This window comes from Protopterus annectens, chromosome 1.part0 (assembly GCF_019279795.1).
Source record: "Protopterus annectens isolate FY-2018-M chromosome 1.part0, PAN1.0, whole genome shotgun sequence".
NCBI classification, from domain to species: domain Eukaryota; kingdom Metazoa; phylum Chordata; order Ceratodontiformes; family Protopteridae; genus Protopterus; species Protopterus annectens.
This window is the reverse complement of record NC_056725.1, coordinates 1,374,949,448-1,374,970,221: the sequence shown is the minus strand read 5'-3', so window position 1 is coordinate 1,374,970,221 and position 20,774 is coordinate 1,374,949,448. Positions and strand designations below refer to the sequence as shown.

Sequence of the window (20,774 nt, the reverse complement as noted above, 5' to 3'; positions counted from 1 at the left end):
TGCCAGAACTAAATGACAGAGTTAACATTAAAAGGACCTTGAAACTTGGGTCACTCAAGTGGGAGGCTCCTTAAGCCTATGAAATAGCTGGTAGACGTATGACAGGTTCTAAGAGTACTTAAAATTTCATTGTGGAAGAGACAAAAGCAGTAAATAAAAGGATTTGGATTTTATTTTTGTGGCTTAAAATTGTTTTTTTTTTTTTTTTGGGAGTGAAATATTTCCATGGTGTTGCAGAAGAAATTCTTTGTGATTTTTTTCTTTCTACATTTCTTTACCCCCCACTTTCTGTTAATCATCAGCATTTCAGCCTTCTCCAAGGCCAATTAGGCCATTTGTTCCCCATTCAAGAGGGGGAGGCGTCATTTAGACAGCTATCAAAGGTGGTTCAGGATTTTCTTCTTTTTTTTTGTTTCCTCCATCCTTATCACATGCAGATGGCAAAGCATAGGGAAGGGGTGTGCAGTGGGATGACAGCACATGACATCTCTGTCACTTCTGCACAGGAAGCTTTGCCAAAGCATCTCTGGGCCAGGCCCCCCACCCCCAACCCTAGAGGAGCTTCCCAGTCTCCACCAGGAAGTTGATATTACCCAGTGTGCCCCCAAATGCATGCAACCCCTCCATCCCTCTCCAGGGAGACGCAAGTGGGCCAGACCCTTGCACTCCTCCCACTACTTACTTGGCTCCTCCAGTGCAGTGCTGGGGTTGCTATTTGAATCCCGATCACCTGGAATGCTGTTGGGAATCCATCCACTGTGCCACAGAGCCAGGCTTCTTTGTAATTCTTAAAACAGTACTTGGTTACTGGCACTATAATAAAGCAGAAGTTGGCTTTTTTCTTCCTAGTGTGCTTCCAGTTTGTAAATATAGATTTTTATTTCAGTTTCTACCATAGTAGTATTTGTATTTCTACTAATATCTTTCCAGCATTTTGTTTAATTAGTTCATTGTTGTGTTGAGTATCAGTAATGTAGTTGTAGTAGGCAGTTTTCTTTTCTACCTTCTGATCATTAAAGGTAAAAGCTGAGGCTGAGTTCTCCAGTGGCATATTCCTATATCCCAGAATTGCAAGATGACGCAGTCCTTACAGCATTTGCTACGCCTTTTTCTCACGAGTATTGGGTATTATTTCTTTCTTCTTGTCTATCAGATTGCAGGTAGTATGTTGTGGATGTTATATGTTTTGAATTTTCATTCATGTTTGGATCTATCCTGACTTTTGTATTATGGATTGTTGTCAGGTATGCATCATTAGGTATCTCTAGCAGTGAGATACCTTCCTTCTTTCGACTTTTCCCAGTGAGGGGTCGCCACACCGCAACTCCAGTCTGCTAATGAATGACAGTAGATTTTTACGGGTGCCGAGGTGCCAGCCTGACGTCCAACCTTCAACGAAGGCACGCCCATTCATGCATGTCTTTTGGACACCACTCGACCATGGGGAGGACATGCAGACTCCACACAGAAGGCGTTCCAGCTGAGAATCAAACAGGAGAACTTCTTGCTGTGAGGCGACAACGCTACCGCTGCACCACCGCAGCTTCCTCTCTAGCATTGAGAATATAGTCTTTAGTACACCAGTTGCACTTGAACTTGTTAGTTTGATCATTTAAGGGAATTGGAATAATAATCTATTTGCATAACATACATAGCTTCTTTGAACTGCAGTATCTCTGTGCTTGTGAATAAGGAATGTTGTGTAGTCCAATCTCACCTTCATTTTTACATATGGGATTCGGACCTGATCCTCGGCTCCGACTCGGCCGATTTACAAGCTCGAAAACTTCTGGTTGGCTCGTGGCTAAGCAGGTATCCCATAGTGCACCAGTACAAACCCCAGATCTCGTTTGCGCGTCAAAGAGTTCGGTCGTGTTTCTCTTGGTGCTGGCTAAGTGTCAAATTCTTTTCTATTTAAATATAGTATTAGAGTTAATATTTTGTTGTTAGGGTTGCTATTATCCTAGGCAGTTAAGTTGTTTGCCCTTTTGGTGCAATCTTAGTTTAAACTTGTTAGTCTGGCATCCTGTGTGCCAGTTTAGGGTTCCTTGTAGGCGCCGTTGCGCCTTGTTTTTTCTATATCAGGTAGAGTGTTAGTTTTTGATGGTTTTCCGCTGTTAGTTGACAGGGGTTCCTGTTGTTATTTCTGACCGTTATTGTGTCTCCATTTGGCAGTCAGCTTAGTTTCCTCAGAGATTGTATTTTTGGCTGGGATCCGCTTGTTAATTACCTAGGGTTGGAGTTTCCTTCCCTAGTACGCTAGCTGTTATTATTAAATTTTACTAAATAGAGTCGTATACAGTTTCTGTGTGCATGAGTTTTTCCTTTTTCTGGTCTGTTTAAATTAGTAGACCTAGCTTTCTGTTCCACTGGGCTAGGCCCGTTTAAGTTAGAGGACCTAGTCCTCGTGGTACTTCCTTCTGTAGGGCTAGCCCCATTTTAGTTAGAGGACCTAGTCCTCTCCCCTTCTTCTTCCTTTCCTGGGTTTTGCGTGTGTGTGGAATGTCTAAAGAGAGTAAGGAGCACAAACCTTCGAGTTTTAAAAAGTGCATGAAATGCTCCCAAAAGATGTCTTTAATGGATGGCCACAGTAGCTGTGTCTACTGTTTAGGGACCATGCACTTGCAGGAATCGTGCTTGTTCTGCCATGCTTTCTCTCCTAGGGTGTTACAGGAGAGAAAGAACAATCTTATATTCAAGGGTCTACTAAAACCATCTTTTGAGGAAGTTCTATCCAATTCTTCAGCTTCCTCCAAGTCTGGCAAATCTAAGCCTTCAAAAAGGCCTTCTCCGGCACCGGCTGGTGTCTCGGAGCCACCTCCTAAACAGTCAAAATCTGCCTCCTCGACTTCACAGCCTTCGAAGCCGAAGGAGAGCACCACTGTGGTGTCAGAGTTGGTTCCAAGTGTTTTGGAGCCGACCTCTGAACCGATTGAATCAGCTGTTGAATCTGCTGCTCGGAGCCGGTCTGTGGATTCCCTACCAGTTTCCGTGGTTACTGAAGTCTCCAGTGCTCCCTAGGGTCAAGATCCCCTACTATGTCTTCTAGGAGCCTTTCGGAAGAAGATGTGGAGAGGGTAGTGTTCAGACTCTTGAAGTCGTCTGCTTCACCAAAATTATTGTTGGCTCTGACCCAGTTGGCTCTGGAGCCACTCTATCCAGCTTTTCCCTTGTCTGCTATTCCTCCTCCGAGCCATGTTGGCCCTTCAGAGCCGGAGTGATTGGTGCCACCGGAGGAACCATCTGTTCCAGCTCCCTTTGTCTCTGCTTTGGAGCCAGGTTTAGCTCTGACACACACGGTGCAGTCCGTCGTGTCCAGGGGCCGAAGCTGTCCTGTTGACGCTGACTGGGAGGGTTGGAATCAATCTTCTTTGGTTCCGAGCCTTCCTCTTGGTGCGTTGGCCAGGGTGAGCTTGGACCCTGCATCCTCCTCGGAGCCGACGGCTCTGGCTCCGACGTCAGCCTTTGTCTCTTCGGAGTGGGGGAGGTCTTCAGAGATGGAGAGATCAGCGTTTGAGATGATGAGGAGCATGCTGTCTCATTCTCCAGCTCTTACCAGTGGTACCAGTACTCTCCCCCCGAGAGCACCCACTTCAGTCTCAGCCCCTACAATCTCCGGAGACAGCAGAGACCTTCAGCCTCAGGAGCCATCAGCTGGTGGCCCCCACTCTTCCAAGGCCTCCGCGGAATGTCCTTTCGAGGAGCCTCCCTGGAATAGGATATGTCAGAAGAAGCATGTTGACTCCCAGGATGAGTCTTTGACATCGGACACTGACCTTGAGGAGTCAGAAGGGTCCCCCAAGTGATCCTCTGATGATGTCTCCTTCGTGGACATCCTGGAGATCCTTAAGCAGAGGTGCAACTGGCCCACTGTCAACCCTTCTGATGAGGAGTCTGTGTACCTCAAGACTTTCGGGTCTCAACCTTCTGTCTCTTGGGTGTCTCCACCTTTTGACGAACTGATGGATCTAGTTAGTCAAAATGTGTGGGATACTCCTGATGCCTTGGAGCCAGTCCCCAGAAGACCTAATAAGTTTCTGTCTGTCCCTCCTGGTAAAGAGTTGTTTTCTAAGGGTGTTTCCGTAGATGGTAGATGGTGGTGGCGGCGGTCACAAAGAAGGAGCTGGCGGAGACGTCTTCCTCTGTTCATCCACCAAACAAGGATTCTCGACAGATGGACAGATTTGGGAAGCGTATCTTTAGTTCAGTGGCATTTACCCTTCGATCGTTGAACTATCTCACTCACTTAATGAGATTGCAGAGGGATCTCTTCAAGGAGTTAGGAGATTCTATACAAGGTGCGTGTACTGAAGGAGTCCCTGACAGGATTTCTGCTCAGTTGTCCAGCTTAAATTCTATAGTTAATTCCTCCATGCGGCTTATCTCCTATGTGGCTGATGGAGTGAGTAGAGCAGTGGGTTCAGGAGTTGCCCTGAGGCATCACTCCTGGATGCACTTGTGTAATTTTGCAGAACCGTTCAAGTCTACTTTCACCAACGCCCCATTTGATGGTTCCTCATTGTTTGGTTTTAAGGTGAAGGACACACTCACTCGGTGTAAGCAAGAAGGAAAGACTCTTTTTGCCGTGGGAGTATGTTTTACTGTTCCCTCTCGACCATACCCCAAAGGTCAAAGGGGCGGTAAAATGTGGTTCAAAAAGTCCCAGACGGTCTTTCTGGACACACAGGGTGAACCCTCCCTCAGAGGCAGAGGAGGAGGAGGAAACGGGAGACATTGCCCTAGAGGAAGGGGCGGTCTGCAATACCAGCAAGGCCGTGATTCCTTTCAGGGACGGCCTTATCAGCGAGGCCCAACTGCGTTTCTCTGGGGCCGGTCGGGGGTCACATTTCTTTGTATCCAGAAGCCTGGCTAAATATCACTCAAGACAAGTGGGTACAAAGAGTTGTTACCAGAGGCTATATCATACCCTTTACCCTTCCACCGTTTGTTCCCAGGAAGATCCCAGATGTACCACCCAATCACAGGGATCGGGCAACTGTGGGGATCAACAAGTTGCTCTTAAAGAGTCATCCAGTCCGACCCAGCAGACCAGATAGGATCCGGAACTTACTCCAGGTTCTTTTTAGTACCAAAACGAACCGGAGATTGCAGGCCAATATTGGACCTCAGCAGATTAAACAAATCCGTGAAGAAGGACAAGTTTCGGATGGTAACAGTGCAGTCGATACTCCCGTTGTTAGGGAAAGACTTGGATGTGCTCTCTAGATCTCCAAGGTGCCTACTACCATATGAAAATGGACAAGGTGTCCAGGAGCCATCTACGCTTCCCGCTGGGAGCCAGTCACTATCCTTTTTGTACTCTGCCCTTTGGTCTCACCACAGCCCCCAGGGTGTTCACCAAATGCATGGCAGTAGTAACAGCTCACCTGAGACGTTGGGGATTCCAGGTGTTTACGTATTTGGACGACTGGCTCCTGACCTTCCCCACCAGGCATCTACTCCTCCAAAACAGAGGGACGCCACTATTCAACTTTGTGCTCAGTTAAGGATCTCCATAAATTGGGAAAATTCTGTATTATTGCCCTCTCAATCTGTGATTTTTATAGGTGCAGAGGTAGACACAGTGAACATGACAGCTCGTCTCCCTGCCAAAAGGGCACAAAACTTAATCTCTCAAATTCAGCATTTTCTCCTGTTGTGGAAGGTCAACGCGAAGTGGGTTCTTCAGCTCCTCAGGACTATGGCTTTCACCATTCTATTAGTACCATTAGCCAGGTTGCACATGAGAATTCTCCAGTGGCTTCTGTCTTCCCAGTGGTCCTTCCAATATCTCCCACTGAGTCATCCTATCCTGCTGACGGAATCATGCAAGAAGGACCTTCTTTGGTGTTCAGCTCCCAACCAGTTGATCACAGGTGCCCCCTTTGTTCCTCCCCAACTCATTGCCACTGTGAACACGGATGCCTCCCAGATCGGGTGGGGGGGGGGCATTATCTCGGCAGGACTGTCCAAGGCACATGGCAAGAACACGAGGCTCACCTACATATCGGTGTTCTGGAGATGAGGGCGGTGCTGCTGGCATTGCAAACACTTCAAGACCTTCTTCCTGTAGGGACTATTGCATTACAATCAGACAGCATGTTGGTAGTTTGGTATATCAACAAACAGGGCGGTACCAGATCTTACCCACTCTGTCGAGAGGCCATACGAGTTTGGGAATGGGCAATTTCTTCCCAGCGCTTTCTGGTTGCAACGCACATTCCAGGGACGACCAACGTGATAGCCGACAAACTCAGCTGGGCGATCCTACTGCCTCACGAGTGGTCTCTGAAACGGGAAACAGCGGAACAGATTTTCCGAAAATGGGGAAAGCCTTGGTGCGACCTCTTTGCCAGTCCAGTCAATACCAAATGCAGCAGCTATTTTTCCCTCATTCCCCCTCCGGGGAAGACACCCAGAGATGCTTTGGCTCACGATTGGCCCATGGGACTTCTGAATGCCTTTCCTCCATTTCCTCTCATTTCCAAAGTGATTCAGAAAGCCAGTCAGCTAGGAAACAAGTTGATCCTCATTGCTCCTTACTGGCCTTGTCAGGTCTGGTTCCCCTTCCTCGAGCCTCTTCTCCTGGACAATCCTTGGATCTTGGACCCAGCTCCAGATCTGTTGGCTCACATGTCAGGTTCGATACATCCCTCAGTCCATGACCTCAAATTGACAGCGTGGCTGCTCTAGTTCCATCCCTAGTCAGGCTTCATGATGTATCATCCTCAGTGTCACATATTTTTATGTCCTCCCATAAACCTTCAACTAGGAGGCTGTATGGCGGTAAATGGAAAAGATTTTCTATTTGGGCACAGAAAATGAATGTAGATCCCTACACTGCTTCTATCCTGTGATTTTGGAATTTCTCTCCGAGCGTTTTCAGCAAAGATCTGCCGCTGCCTCTGTCAGAGTCCAATTGGTGGCAATTTCTCATTTTCACTTAGGGTTTCCAGATACCAATTTAATGTCTCATAAGCTATGCAAGACCTTTTTGAAAGGAGCCACTCTATTGAGACCACAACTGCAAGAACCTGTGGCTTCTTGGGATTTAAATTTTGTGTTGTCCAAACTGAGTTCTTCCCCGTTTGAACCTTCCCACTCATCTTCATTGAAATGTTTGTCTTGGAAGACTTTGTTTTTGGTAGCTATCACATCAGCTAGACTGGTATCGGAGCTACAAGCCTTGTCTGTTAAGCCACCTTATTTGATCTTTCACAAAGACAGGGTGTCACTGCATACTAATCCCTCCTTTGTCCCCAAAGTTTGTTCCCCTGCTACTTTAAATCAATCCATAGAACTCCCAGTTTTCTTCCCTAATCACTGTAATGCAGCTGAATACCATTTTCCACATTCATAGACAACTACGTTTTTATTTACAGCGGACCAAGGATTTTAGGAAATCAGATCAACTATTCATTTCCTTTTCTGACTCCAGATTGGGCTTACCAGTTTCTAAAGTGACACTATCTCATTGTATTTCCAGTTGCATAGCTTTTATCTACAGTTTGGAGGGCAGACCTTTACCCTGCAGGATCAAGGCTCATTCTACCAGGTCGCTGTCTACCACTGCAGCCTTTCAAGCCAAGGTCCCACTTGATAATATTTGTGCAGCAGCTATGTGGGCTACCCCTCACACTTTTATTACACATTACAAATTGGATTTAGCTTTCAGGGGTAGAGCATCCTTTGGCTCCACGTTGCCCAGGAGTATTTTCCAGTGAACCACCCAAGAATAAGGCACTAGGGATGCTGTCCCATACGTAAACATGAAGGTGAGATTGGACTACACAACATAAAGAAGTTATGTACTCACCATAACGTTCCGTGTTGGTAGTCCATCTCACCCTTCATTTTTACCTACGTGCCCTCCTGCCCCCATCCTAGAAGAATCTGGAGATAATAATAATAATTTGGTTATCTTTAGTTGGAGACCCTTTAGTACTGGATTGTCTGTTATGGTTATTTCTTTTAGTGAGCAGCAAACAAGATCTGGGGTTTGTACTGGTGCACTATGGGATACCTGCTTAGCCACGAGCCAAGCAGAAGTTTTCGAGCTTGTAAATTGTCCGAGTCGGAGTCAAGGATCGGCTCCGAACCCCATATGTAAAAATGAAGGGTGAGATAGACTACCAACGTGGAACGTTATGGTGAGTACATAACTTTTTTTTCTCTTTACTACAATGGTGATCTTATAGATTCCTGTTATGGTATGAATTGCGAATGATACAGATGTCCTGACTGTAATCACTGTTGTAGTATTCCTGATGTATGGGATGTCACCACTGAGGTACCAAAGCTTTACCTTCCCATGGTCATATCTCCGATACATGACCTCGGCTCAAATTTGTTGGGGTATGTATACAGATGTGCAAGCGTGGATCTGCAGACTATCTTGCCACCAGCTTAAACACAGGTCATGCATCCGTCTGACTGATCACTGTTTGGTCGCTGGTACTTCTGCTTTGATTGTTTATCCGGATAAGTGCCCCATTGGGGAGCCTTCCTTTGTACCTATGCTATTTTGTTGAAAGTTGTTAGATGTCAGTTAGGAGGGGTAAGTGCGAGTGCAGTAGACACTTTCTGTACAAAGACTTGCATACCAAGAGTCTTTTTTGCCTAGGCCTAGAACACAATCACAAGTCTTGCTCAGTCTGTCAACTGTTCATCCCCAAAACCCTTAGGTCAAGGCTTTCCTCTCAACACCTTTCTAGAGACTCAGCATCTTAAACACTTGGCCCAGTCCAGGCTGGTCAAATCCAAATCCTCAGACGTCCCTATTCTGATGAAGAAAAAAACTAGAGGCACAGGATAAATCCACAGTCCAACACATCAGACTCTGACGTACCGTCTGAATTTCCAGAACTCATATGTATAGTTACCTCTTAGTTGCCCACTACCAAGACGACCTCAGAGGCAGTTGACTCCTGAATCCTTGCAGATTGCTGATACTTCCGATGAACCATGACGCATTTCTGAAGAACCTCATTGAGTCCCTCAAATTTTAGATAGGGAAGAGTTCCCTGACTCTTTAATAGAAGATGGAGAGGGTTCTATATCTCCACTTCTCATCCAGGTGAATGCTGCATCTAAAAAGAAAAATAGAAGGCTAAGCATGTTTCCTCTCCCTCAGCAGTTAGGGAAAAGGAGTGGATAGATTTCCCACAGGTGTCCTTTAAAGCTATTATGTCTTTGAAACCTCGCGTCTTTAGGTCTCCACAACCACAGACTGCTCCTCAAAAACCTGCCCTTGGTTTCCTTTTCTTCTGAAGAACAAGACTGTGATTCTTACCATTGTATAGACTATTCCTTCTGCATTCTCCAGGACAAATCTCTTCAGATGAAGAGGGCGATCTGTCACCAGATTCCCCTGTTGAGGAAGCTTCCTTTGGGGAGACTATCCAGAAAATGATTAAACACTTTGAGTTCTAGTCCACTCAGATCTCTGATGATCAGAAGAGGTATGAATGCCTCTTAGAAATGAGTGCTCCTGCTCCTTATCCAGTCCCTCCTGTCCTTGAGGATTTCCAGAGTGCCCTTCAGTCCATCACTTCTGCACCTGATTTCAACCACCAGTTCCTAAAAGACCAGGCAGGTTTTAGAAGGTACCCTTGCTTTTAGGGCAATTAACTACCAGACTCAAATGACAGAGTACTTTTTTTCTCTGTCCTGCACTCCTTAAGTAAGGTTATACTGGACCCTCCTACAGCAGAGTCAAAGCAAAAAATGCAGATCCTACTGTAACAGACTACTCAGTAGCCAAATTCAGCATTAAGTGCAGTTATGATGCTGTAGATGTGTCTTCTAGGGCAGCGTTAACTGGATCTGTTGTTCGTACATATGCATAGCTTCATAGCCAGCTTACCCTAAGAATTTCAAATCAAAACTTTTAAACTCGCCCTCAGACGAAGACTTGTTGTTTGGACCTCAGACTGCCAGCCTGTTCAGAACTGTCTTAGACCAGCATAAGACCATGAGACTACAGACGGATTCTGCTCTTTTCAGTTCCTGGATGTCATAGGAGCTACCCATCTAAATCTACCTCCTTCATTAGAAAGTATCCTAGGACATCTCAGAAACAAAGCCCCCCCCCCAACCCCCAGGAAAAGCTACTCTGACAAACCGCATAGGGAACATCCAGCAAGGAGGCCTCCCTTTGAAGGAAAACCCCCCTCCCCCTGCTCTCAATCCCATTATTCTTCTTCCCCAAAGACTGTCACTTTCCCTGGCCAGGTGGGAAGGTATCACTGCAGACGAGGGATCTGTCCATCATCAAGGATGATTATGCATGGCCTGGGAAAATATTTCCCTTTTGAAAGGCATGCTACAGCCATCTCGCAACCAAATGTCTCTTCTTGCCCCATTCTTCAAGACCTCCTGAATCAGAGCACCTTCAAGCATGTCCCAAGTTACTTCATGGGAAAAGGATTTTGCTTCAGGATTTTTCTAGTGCCAAGGGAAGAACGGCAGTGGAGACCCATCCTAGACCTGTCTCTCTTAGATGCTTAGCATGAAAGTATCATAATTCAATATGCTGTCTCCACACACTTCTGCATTTCATTATCTCGTAAACGTTTTTAGTGTCACTAGATCTGAAGGAGACCTATGTACACATACCCATTCATTGTCCTTGCAGAGATTCCTCAGGATTTCTTCTGACTCCTCACATTTTCAATTTACTGATCTGTATTTGATTTCTGCATAGCTCCAAGGGTGTTAACAAAGTGTCTAGGTCCAGTAGAATCTTTGTCACTCAGGGAATCCAAATCTTTCCCTACCTGGACTACCTATTGATCTAGGTTCTCTCTCCAGAAATTCTTCTTCAGTATTTACACTTCATTCTCCAACTCCTGACAAGACTGGGTTTCACTAGAAACTACAATAAAATCCCATATGACCCTACACTGGACCTTTTTTCCTGGTGTGTGGACTGGACTTACAGAAAATGCATGCCTTTTTCTGCTCAAGAGAAAGTTTACAGTCTGTCCATCTTTTTTTTTTTTCTTCAAAATTTCTCCTCCACAACAAATTCGCACTCTCGACTCACTCTTCCAAAAGCTTGAATGAAACGGTCATGGACAGGATGATCAGAAAGGTTCTGTCGATGCAAATGCAGATGGGGTTCTCCTGGCTCTGACCCAATTGGGTCGGGAGACCCTTGTTTGTACTACCCCCCCCCACTAGCTCTTTCACCGATCTGACCTGTGCTGTTAGAGTTGTCAGATCAAAAGGTTCCAGAGTCATTCACATCACATCCAAAGGTACTGGTATCTTCGACTCCGGTGACATCTCTGAGTGGACCAGCTTTGAGTGCCTCAGAGCCAGACGACCCTTGGAGCCATAGTGTCAGTGCCGGATCTGAAGTTTTGGAGTCATCTCCAAAGCTGTCTGAGCTGTCTCTTCCCCCTCAAAGCCTCGGTGTTAGACAGCTAGACTCAGACTCCCACTTTGAGTGCTCTGCCTTTTGTGAGGAGGGAGCTTACATAAGCATGTTTTTTCGTAGCCGTCTGTTTCCTTCTCTCCAAGGAATTCAGCATTTGAGATAGTGGGGGAGAGCTTTCTCTATTCCTAGAGCTCGAACATCTCCACCTTCTTTGGCGCCAATCCTCCCTCTGGCCCATTCGTCTTTGCATCCTGAGCCTCAATTATCCTTAACACAGGGACAGCCAGCCCAAGTTACTCAGCAGGAATATCCCACTAAAGAAATTCCCAGGAAGAACAAGTGCAAAAGGTGGCACCTGGACTGTCCTGAATTTCACAGAAGATGCAGACTTTGATGAGGGGGCAGGGTCCCCAAGAACACCACCCAATGACATATCATTTGGAGACATTCTGGAACTCCTAAAGCAAAGGGGTGATTGGTCTCCCAACAGCCCTTTGCAAGAGAAGTCGGTATTCCTGGGGCCTATTGGTGCTGGCCAGTCTACCTCCTGGGTGACTCCACTCACTGATGAGTTCATTGATTTGGCCTCTCAGTGGGTGTGGAAGGCCCCTGATACCATTGAACTAATTTGCAAGAAACAAGACAGGATGCTGGCACCACCTAAGGACAGAATATTTTGAAGCAAGGGAGTACTGGTTGATGCCATTGATGCAGCGGCATCCACGAAGATGGAACTAGTGGAACAAAGTTCCTCTATCCACCCCCCAACAGGGAGTCTAAGGTGATGGACAGATTTGGAAGTGTGTTTATGCTTCAGCGACCTTTGCCCTGCAGTCACTGAACTGTCTGGCGCACTTCACAAGACCCTAGAGGGATTTGATTAAGGTATTTTCCATGCCCCTCTCTGGAGCCATTCCCTCTGAGGCACAGAGCACTATTGCCTCACAGTTGGCTACCTTTCAGTCCATTTTCAGTTCGTCAATGAGGCTTATCTCTCATGCAGCATAAGGTACTTCACGGGCAGCAGGTTCAGGTATTTCCATCAGAAGGCATGCCTGAATGCACCTGTGTACTTTGCGGAACCCTTCAAAGCTTCCTTCATCAGTGGAAGTTCCTTATTTTGCCTCAAGGGGAAAGATGCACTCTCTAGGTTTGATCAGGAAGGTAAAACTCTGTCTGCTTTGGGCATGCGTTTTTTGATCCCTCACCGAATCTTTTCTAGAAATCAACAAGGTGGTTGAAAGATGTGGTACAAGAAATCCCTTGGGTCCCTTCAAAGATCTACATGGAGACAGTTCCCCCAGGGGCAGAGGGTTGAACTCTAATGGAATAAGCCGACCCTTGTGGCAGAGGAGGTCCACAAAGTCAAGGATCTAGAGATGCTTTCTCTCTGACAGATCCTGCCAGCACTCCTGAAAGGAGGTCTGACTGTCCATCTCTGGAGGCAGTCGAGGTTTGTTTATCCTTGCACCAGCGAGCCTGATTGGAAATTACAAAAGATTCATGTGTGCAGAGGATAATATCCTGAAGTTATATCATATCATTTTCCTATCCTCCAGCATTGGTTTCAGAGACATCCCCGATGTTCCACCCAGTCAGACGGAGGCTGTAGCACTAGAAATAAACAAGTTGCTAAGAAGAAAAAAAAAAAAAAAAAAAGAGTCATCCAGAGGTCACCCCAGACCAGAAAGAGTCTGGAACTTACTCGAGATTCTTTTTAGTGCCAAAGAAAACAGGGAATTAGAGACAATCCAGGAGATATCTGTACTTCCAGCTGGGAGATGGTCATTACCAGTTCATAGCTCTGCCCTTTGGCCTCACCATAGCCCCCAGATTGTTTACCAAGTGTATGGCAGTAGTGGCAGCTCATTTGAGGTTGCAGGGATTCCAGGTGTTTCCATATCTAGACTGGCTCATCACTGCTTTGACCAGACACCAGCTGAGCCAAGCTTGGCATTGCATACTCCATTTATGCTTCCATCTGGACATTTCAATCAATCTCATCTGGAATCATTGCAGAGATTAGAATTCATCAGTGCCTCATTCAGTATGACAACTCAAACAGCATCTCTCTCCTTGTTAATAGTTCAGGCTATTCAATTCCAAGTGAGAAAGATTGACAAAACTCTTTTCTCTCAGTTTGATTAATGCTTTGAGCTTTGGGGTCCATGTCAGCAGCAGTCATCCTAGTACTGTTGTTAAGGTACCATATGAGAATACTTCAGTGAACATTGGCAACTCAGTGGTCTATTCTTTACCATCCCCTGTCCAGTCAGATAAAAATAACTCAGGCTTGCAAAAACTGTCTCCTGTAGTGGATCCGGTCTAGTCAAGTGCAAGAAGGAAGTCCCTTTGTTCTCCCCCAACCCAAGGCCATAGTGACTATGGACGCCTCCCAGATTGGGTGGAGGGGGCAATTCCTGGGAAGGACAGTCCAAGGCACATAGTCTCCCAAAGAGGCCAACATGCATTTCAATGTCCTGGAAATGAGAGCTGTCCTCCTACCATTGCAGGCCTTCCAAGACACTATCTCCACCAGGACTATTGCATTCAGAGAGACATTATGTCATTGGTCTGCCACATCAACAAAAAGGGGGATCCAAATTTTATCTCCTGTGCCGAGAAGCTTTGAGAGTGTGGCAGTGGGCGATCTCATCCAGTCAATTTCTGATAGCAGCGCACATTCTGGGGAAGTCCATTGTGATTGCAGACAAGTTAATCAGGTCTAGTCTAATGTTTCATGAGTGGTCTGTCAATATGAAGGTGGCAGAGAAGACATTCAGTCAGTGGGGTCAACAGTGCTGTGAGTCTTTCACATCCTCTCTCAACAAGTGCAATGGGTTCTTTGTCTGCATCCCACCCACTAGGAGAGTTACTGAGAGACGCTGTACTTCACGATTGGCCTACCGATCTGCTTTATGCCTATCCCCTGTTACCCCTAATCCAGAAATTTATTCAGAAGCCATCTCAAGTGAAGAGCACAGTAATCCTCATTGCCCCTTATTGGCCTCGTCAAATTTGGTTTCCTTTTTTTTGGCCTCATCCCACCCACTAGGAGTGTTACTGAGAGATGCTGTACTTCACCATTGGCCTAACAGTTTGCTTTATGCCTATCCCCAGATTAGGTGTTTCGTTGGCAGGGTGCTCCTGCCCGGCCCAGCAGCAGACAGGCAGGTCGGCCAGAAAATCAAAGTCTGGGTCAAGGCGTCGGCTGTAAAGCTAAGTATCTGGCGTCCAGTACAGCGGGCGTACATAGCTATCTTGCAGCCCTGCTCTTCTCCTCTCTTCCGTCCTTATTGGAAAGCAGCTCATAAAGCAGCTATTGCGCATTTTGAACAGCATTCTTAGTTGTTGTCGGTCGAAGTTGTTACTTCTCTCAAAGCTACTAAGTACCCGTTGAGAATCTGTTTGAATTCACTCCGATGTCTCCGATGTCAGAAATTTAACAAGTGTGTGAAACAAATACCTCATAAAGATTTCCACTCTTACCTTCTCACGGCTTAGGCCCTGACCGAGCCTGACTTGTTGGTTTCTCTGTCAGGTTCTGTGCCAGGTTCAACTCAAGCGGGAATTGCGCTGGGCTTTAAATTATTTTGGCAGCAGGGCTTCCAATTAGAATGTGATCGGATATACTACGGGTCAAAAGAAGCAAAGATATAAAGACAGGCCTCCGAGGTCCAAAACAGGACTGCGTTGCAGCTGGCCAGCGCGTTCGGCTGTCGTCAGTGAGGGCTTTTTGCAGCTAATAGTAGTCCGGCTTCTGAACCGATGGCCGTCACGGACCCTCAGCTGGCTACTTTCAACACCTTGGCAACTCTATCTCAGCTCACTGCAAGAAATTCCCTCCAGGGCCTGCTACATGGCGGCTTCCTGCATTCTGTTGATTCCAAGCGCCAAGGCTTCACATGCTTCAATGGTATCTGAAAAGTGTATGGTCACAGCATTATATGAATGATGGATTATTCTGATTCTCTGATCCCCTGCTCAAGCCTCCAGTCTCTGGTGGTCAGGGCATGCATTTTAAAGTTGAAAAAACTTTTACCGTCCCTCAACCTACCTCAAATCCAACCACGGACGCCCCTGGATTATGCTTGGGGAGCCTGAAGGAGATGTTCAAAAATGCCCTTTGGCCTTTTTGCCAAACCCTTACAACCAGGGCCTCTAGACTAACACACCTGACGCACAAGCACAGTCAAACATATGGGGGACAAGCAGGGGATCTCGTCAGGCCCTTCATTCTTACTGGCTATGAGTGCTGGCTACATGGACACAGCTCTAAATTTGAATCTGCATCTCCAGGCAATTCCATTCCAGGAAAAAACAATCTTTTTTAGCAGACAGCCTGAGCAGAAACATTTCAGAGACTCACAAATGGATGCTAGACACCAAGGAAAAGGATTACTGCAGGATGGGGGATGTCCTAGATAGATCTGATCATCATCCATCCTCAATCATCAGCTGCCTCGCTTTTACCAGGTCCTTCCACAAATGGAGAGGAGGAGTGGATGTCTTTTTTTCAGTTGGAGAAGTCTGTCTGCATATGCCCTTCCCTCTCTACTGCCTCGGGTACTACTGATCCTGTTCTACCTTCCACTGAGCTTCTGTCCCAGCATCAGGCACATTCCTGTCCATTCTCATTCAACCTCAAGACCCTTTGTGGCTTGCTTGGCTCAAGGAATTTGATTGCTTTTTAGTCTTCCTAAAAGATGTTCTTTATTTTCTTTGGAGGCTAGGCCTAGGAGGCACTAGGAAGTCTTATGCCTCTAAATGGAAGAGGTTTTCTTGGAAGAGGCAGGACGGTTCCTGATCCTCAGGTTCCTGTCTCCTCTCTCTATTTTGCTTTCTTTTTTTTTTTTTTTATCTAAGGGACTTTTTTTTTTCTTCCATTCAGATTTCTGCTTCTGCTATCTGCATTTCAGTCAGTGATCCTCCTGTTTTTTCACATCCTTTGGTGAAGCAGTTTTTGAGGGGGGCTAAGAATTTTGCCTCCCAAGGACCCCTCGGTCCCTGCCTGGGATCTTAATGAAAGTCCTGTTTGTTTCCTTTGCCTCCAGTTCAATTTGGGAAACTCCATTTCTAAAAAAAACCATTTCCAAAATGGATTGCTATGGATCAGATTTTTGTTACATCATCATGGGTAAACAGTTCTGGAACCATTAGAAAGTCATTCTACTAGAGCAGCTGCTACTTTTTGATTTATTGGAGTATTCTGACATCTAGGCAAGAGAGCTGGAGAAGATGGCGGCGCGAGGGCTGCTATGTACCAAGGTACTGGCGTCAGGATATACAGCTTACAGCCGCCTTGGACCGAGACTTTGGGATCTCCAGACCTTGGGCTGGGCTGCCTGCCGGCAGGAGCACCCTACAGTTATGACTGCAACAGTTACCCCTAATCCTCAAATTTCTTCAGAAGCCATCTCAAGTGAAGAGCACAGTAATCCTCATTGCCCCTTATTGGCCTTGTCAAATTTGGTTTCTTTTTTTTTTTTTGGCCTCATCTTCTTTGTCCTCCATGGTCTCTGGATGCAACTCCAGACCTTCTGTCTCACCCAACAGACTCGATTCACCCAGACATTCCAGGCTTAAAGTTGACTGCATGGTTTCTCCTGTTATATTGACTGCTAGACAGCATAGGCTGTCCTCCCTAGTCTATCAAATTCTTTTGTTATCCCACAAAGCTTCCACTAGGAAATTTACAAAAGCAAATGGAAAAGATTTGTAATTTGATCCCAACTAAAACAGATCCCTTTTCCACTCCTGTATCTCAGGTTCTGGAAATTTTAGCCTCAGTTTTCAATGAAGTTGCTAGCATTGTTAAAAGTACAGTTAGCTGCTATCTCCAACTTTCATATAGGAATAAATAATTTATCTCTGGTGTCCTCCAAACTGTGCAGAGCTTTTCTAATGGGAACATTTCTCTTTAGACCCACAGCTAAAGACCCTGCTCCCCCTTGGGATTTAAATGTAGTCTTGCAACCTCTAATCAGTCGCCATTTGAACCTTCAGCTACAACCGAGCTAAAATTTCTCACCTGAGAAAATGATCTTCTTAGATGCAGTTACCTCCACCAGAAAAGTTCAGATTAACAAGCATAGTCTTCTAAGGCCCCTTATTTGATTTTTCATAAAGATAGAGTATCCTTGAGAACCAATCCTTCCTTTCTTCCTAAGGTGATGTCAGAATATAATATCAAACTATCAGCCTGCCAGTCTTCTTTCAAAATTTTTAAATAAAGGAGAGTATATGTTATGCCTATTAGATGTTCAAAAATTAGAAAAACAGAACAACCATTTGTGTCCGTTTTGATTCAGAATTGGGCAAATCAGTCTCTAAAATAACATTAGCCAAATGATTAACTGATTGTATTATCTTTGTTTAAAATAAATTGGGCATGCCCTTACCCAGACCACCAAGAGCACATTCCACTGGATTTGTGGCTGCTACTTCAGCTTGTTTGTCTAGATCTTCTCTAGATGATATTTGTGCAGCTGCAAATTGAGCTAATCCTCATACTTTTATTGCTTCATACAAATTGGATTTAGTCTCTAGGGGCAGAGCAGCATTTGGATCAGTGGTACTCAGGAATATCCTTCCTTGGAGTCCTCCCAGAGTTTAGGTAGCTGGGGACTCTGTCCCAAGAGTTGAGGAATGAATGAAAATTGACTACATCAGATAAAGATGTTATGTACTCCCCATAATGTTTCACCTGTGTTGTCCATTTTCATTCTTCCTCAGCTACCCTCCTACCAAATCCCTTCCTTGTTGTCTTTTGGAAGGATTGAAGATACGGAAGGAACCTTGTTCCTTTGTTTGAGTCCCAAATTTTTGCTAGTTATCCTACTATTTTATTCTTTTTTGGTGCTGTGGGGATGCAAGTGGCAGCAAACAAGATCTGAGGTATGTTAGGGACTAGGACATTATGGGAAAGAGAGGAGCTTGAGAGCTTTCAGTGATCCATCAGCTAGTAGAAGCGTCCAAGTCAGATCCGAAGAGTTGAGGAAGAATGAAAATGAACAACACAGATGAAACGTTATGGTGAGTGCATAACTTCTTTTTATGGTAATTTCTTACACAATAGTACTTTCAATAGCTGCTTTTCTGTCTCAGCCAGGTTTCTTTTGTATTTTTTTCTTCCTGTGTCTATGACCATCAAACCTCCTCAGCTGTACACAGGAGCAGTCATTCCTAGTGGTGTGGCATCGCTTTACTAATCTGCCCAGGCAAGACACTATAAGGGGGGTGGCCATCACCTGGGCAGCCAGTGGGGCACTTGTGTTCTCACAGGCATCCTGATAATTGAGATCCCTCTTCTGTTATGGACTCAACCTATTCCCAGGTAGTGATGTGCTCACATACATCACCTGCCTAATACTTTACCAGTCTACACATGCTCATGTCCAAGCATGCGAGCTATTGGAGCTACTGTCACTGACTTGAGCAGCCACTGTGCATGCCCCCTCCCAGACCGGCTCTTGCATTCAGTGATTTATGTGACCTGTGTTTCACACCGCCAGAATAGCAGGCATAGTTAGCTGGGAAACCACCTCCCTCCTCTAGCAGGATAGTCCAACCTCCCTACCCAGCACCTTCCGTTGCCCAAGTCTCTGACTGAACCTGGGTTGTCTGGGTCAGAGTTAGGACTTTATCCCTCTACTCCAGTGGGCTGGCTTGTTTGAGTCCATATCCTTGAATGGTACATTGTGTCTTTTGCTGATTATTTGTACTTTGCTGTTTCCAAATGTAATTCATGTATCCTGTCAAGTAGTTGTTTTCTCAATTGATTAGAAAGTATTTTGTTTGGTCCAGCCCCCACCCTTCCCATCTAGGCCCCCACCTCAAGTCCCACTTATTCATCTGGAGTACTTTGGCACTTTTTTTAGACCATCATTTAAATAATTTATTTTTTAAAGTTCCATCACATTTTAAAAACTTGAATACATTTTTGGAGTCTGTCGAAGATCTGATTTGGTATGATGTATACTACTAGTGATAGTAGGTATCAAGTCTTTATATATGAATATTCAACATGATTGAACATTGATGCAGTTCTTACATTTATGGGGAAGGGGCCACACCCTGATTTTGTTAGGTTATTGGAATTTTATTTATCTAACTATTACTTTATTTTTAATCAGAAGGTTTATTTGCAGGTGAGAGACACTACAGTGATGGCTACATTTGCTCCCACTTGTACTTCTGTGTACATGAATTACTTTGAAAATTGCATTATTTATAACAGATTTTCTTCATACTCATGTAATAGTATATAAGCTTTATATAGATTTGTTTTTTGTGTATAAGAGCCAGGTCATGGCATTTTTATAGTTCATGGCTGAATTATCCAACAATGAGCATGGTTTGGACAAGACTGCAGATGTACTATTTAGATGTTCAAGTTGTGGGCAGAGTGAGATTGAAGGTGGAATATTTCCTGTATAGGAAGGCAATTACAGTGATTGCTTTGCCTGCCACTAACTAGAGCTGTAGCTTAAGTTATTTGGGACATCCTGCCATGGATTGGACCAGCCAGGGTGTTTTCCATGCAACCTATCTACTGTGTTTCACAAGTTCCAACTCCACAGAATGGGAAGTCTGACTCCGAAAAGTTGTTATCCAGATTCCCCTCCTGAAGAATTGTCTTTTTCTGACGCTGTTAGCAGAACGAAGGATTGGTTTTAGTGGGATCAGAAAGAAATACCAGGATCCCTGTAAAGGTATACGTTATAGGTGTTTTTTCCTCCACCTGCAGCTGTTCCTACTGTGTTGCCAGCCTTACAGAATGCTTTCTTTGCAGACAGCAATTTGCCTGAAAGTCAGACACATGCTCCTAGAAAGTTTGATAAATTATATGAGGTGCTCCAGTCCCACAAATTCCATTTTTCTAATCCCAGGTAGATCCAGCAGTTATCTCTGTGTTAAAATCAGCTTGTACCAAACTCCTCATGGCCACTGGCCCTATTACTTCTTACAAGCTGGGAAAGGCCTTTCATGAGTTTTAGAAGAAAGTTTATACTTCTTCCTCCTCAGCCTTCTGAATAATGAATTGTCAGTCACATGTTTCTTTTGGCTTCCTTTGACAGTATGAGAAGGTTAATTGCTGTCCTCCCTACTTCAGTCACTAAAGCACTTCTGAATTTATTAGTATCCTCTGTGTCTCAAGTAAGAAACAGTCTCTAAAATGTGCTTATGACTGTTGATGCTGTTTCTAGAGCAGCTGCCATTGAGTCAGTGATGAAAAGATTTTTCAGGCAACATTCTCAGAGTTTACTAGAGGATATCAAACATAAGATCTGGAATTCTCCCCTGGATAAAAGGGTGCTACATTGTCCTTCATCTGCCGAGGTTAAAAGGTTTTATGAAAGGGAGAATTAATTCAGGGTGTCACCCAGAT

At 45.1% G+C, this 20,774-nt stretch overlaps 1 protein-coding gene across 1 annotated transcript in view; it reads left to right on the top strand.

The window, feature by feature from the left end:
- RNGTT (RNA guanylyltransferase and 5'-phosphatase) overlaps positions 1-20,774 on the top strand; it is a 2,413,358-nt gene that overhangs the window by 1,914,670 nt on the left and 477,914 nt on the right. The window lies entirely within an intron of this gene.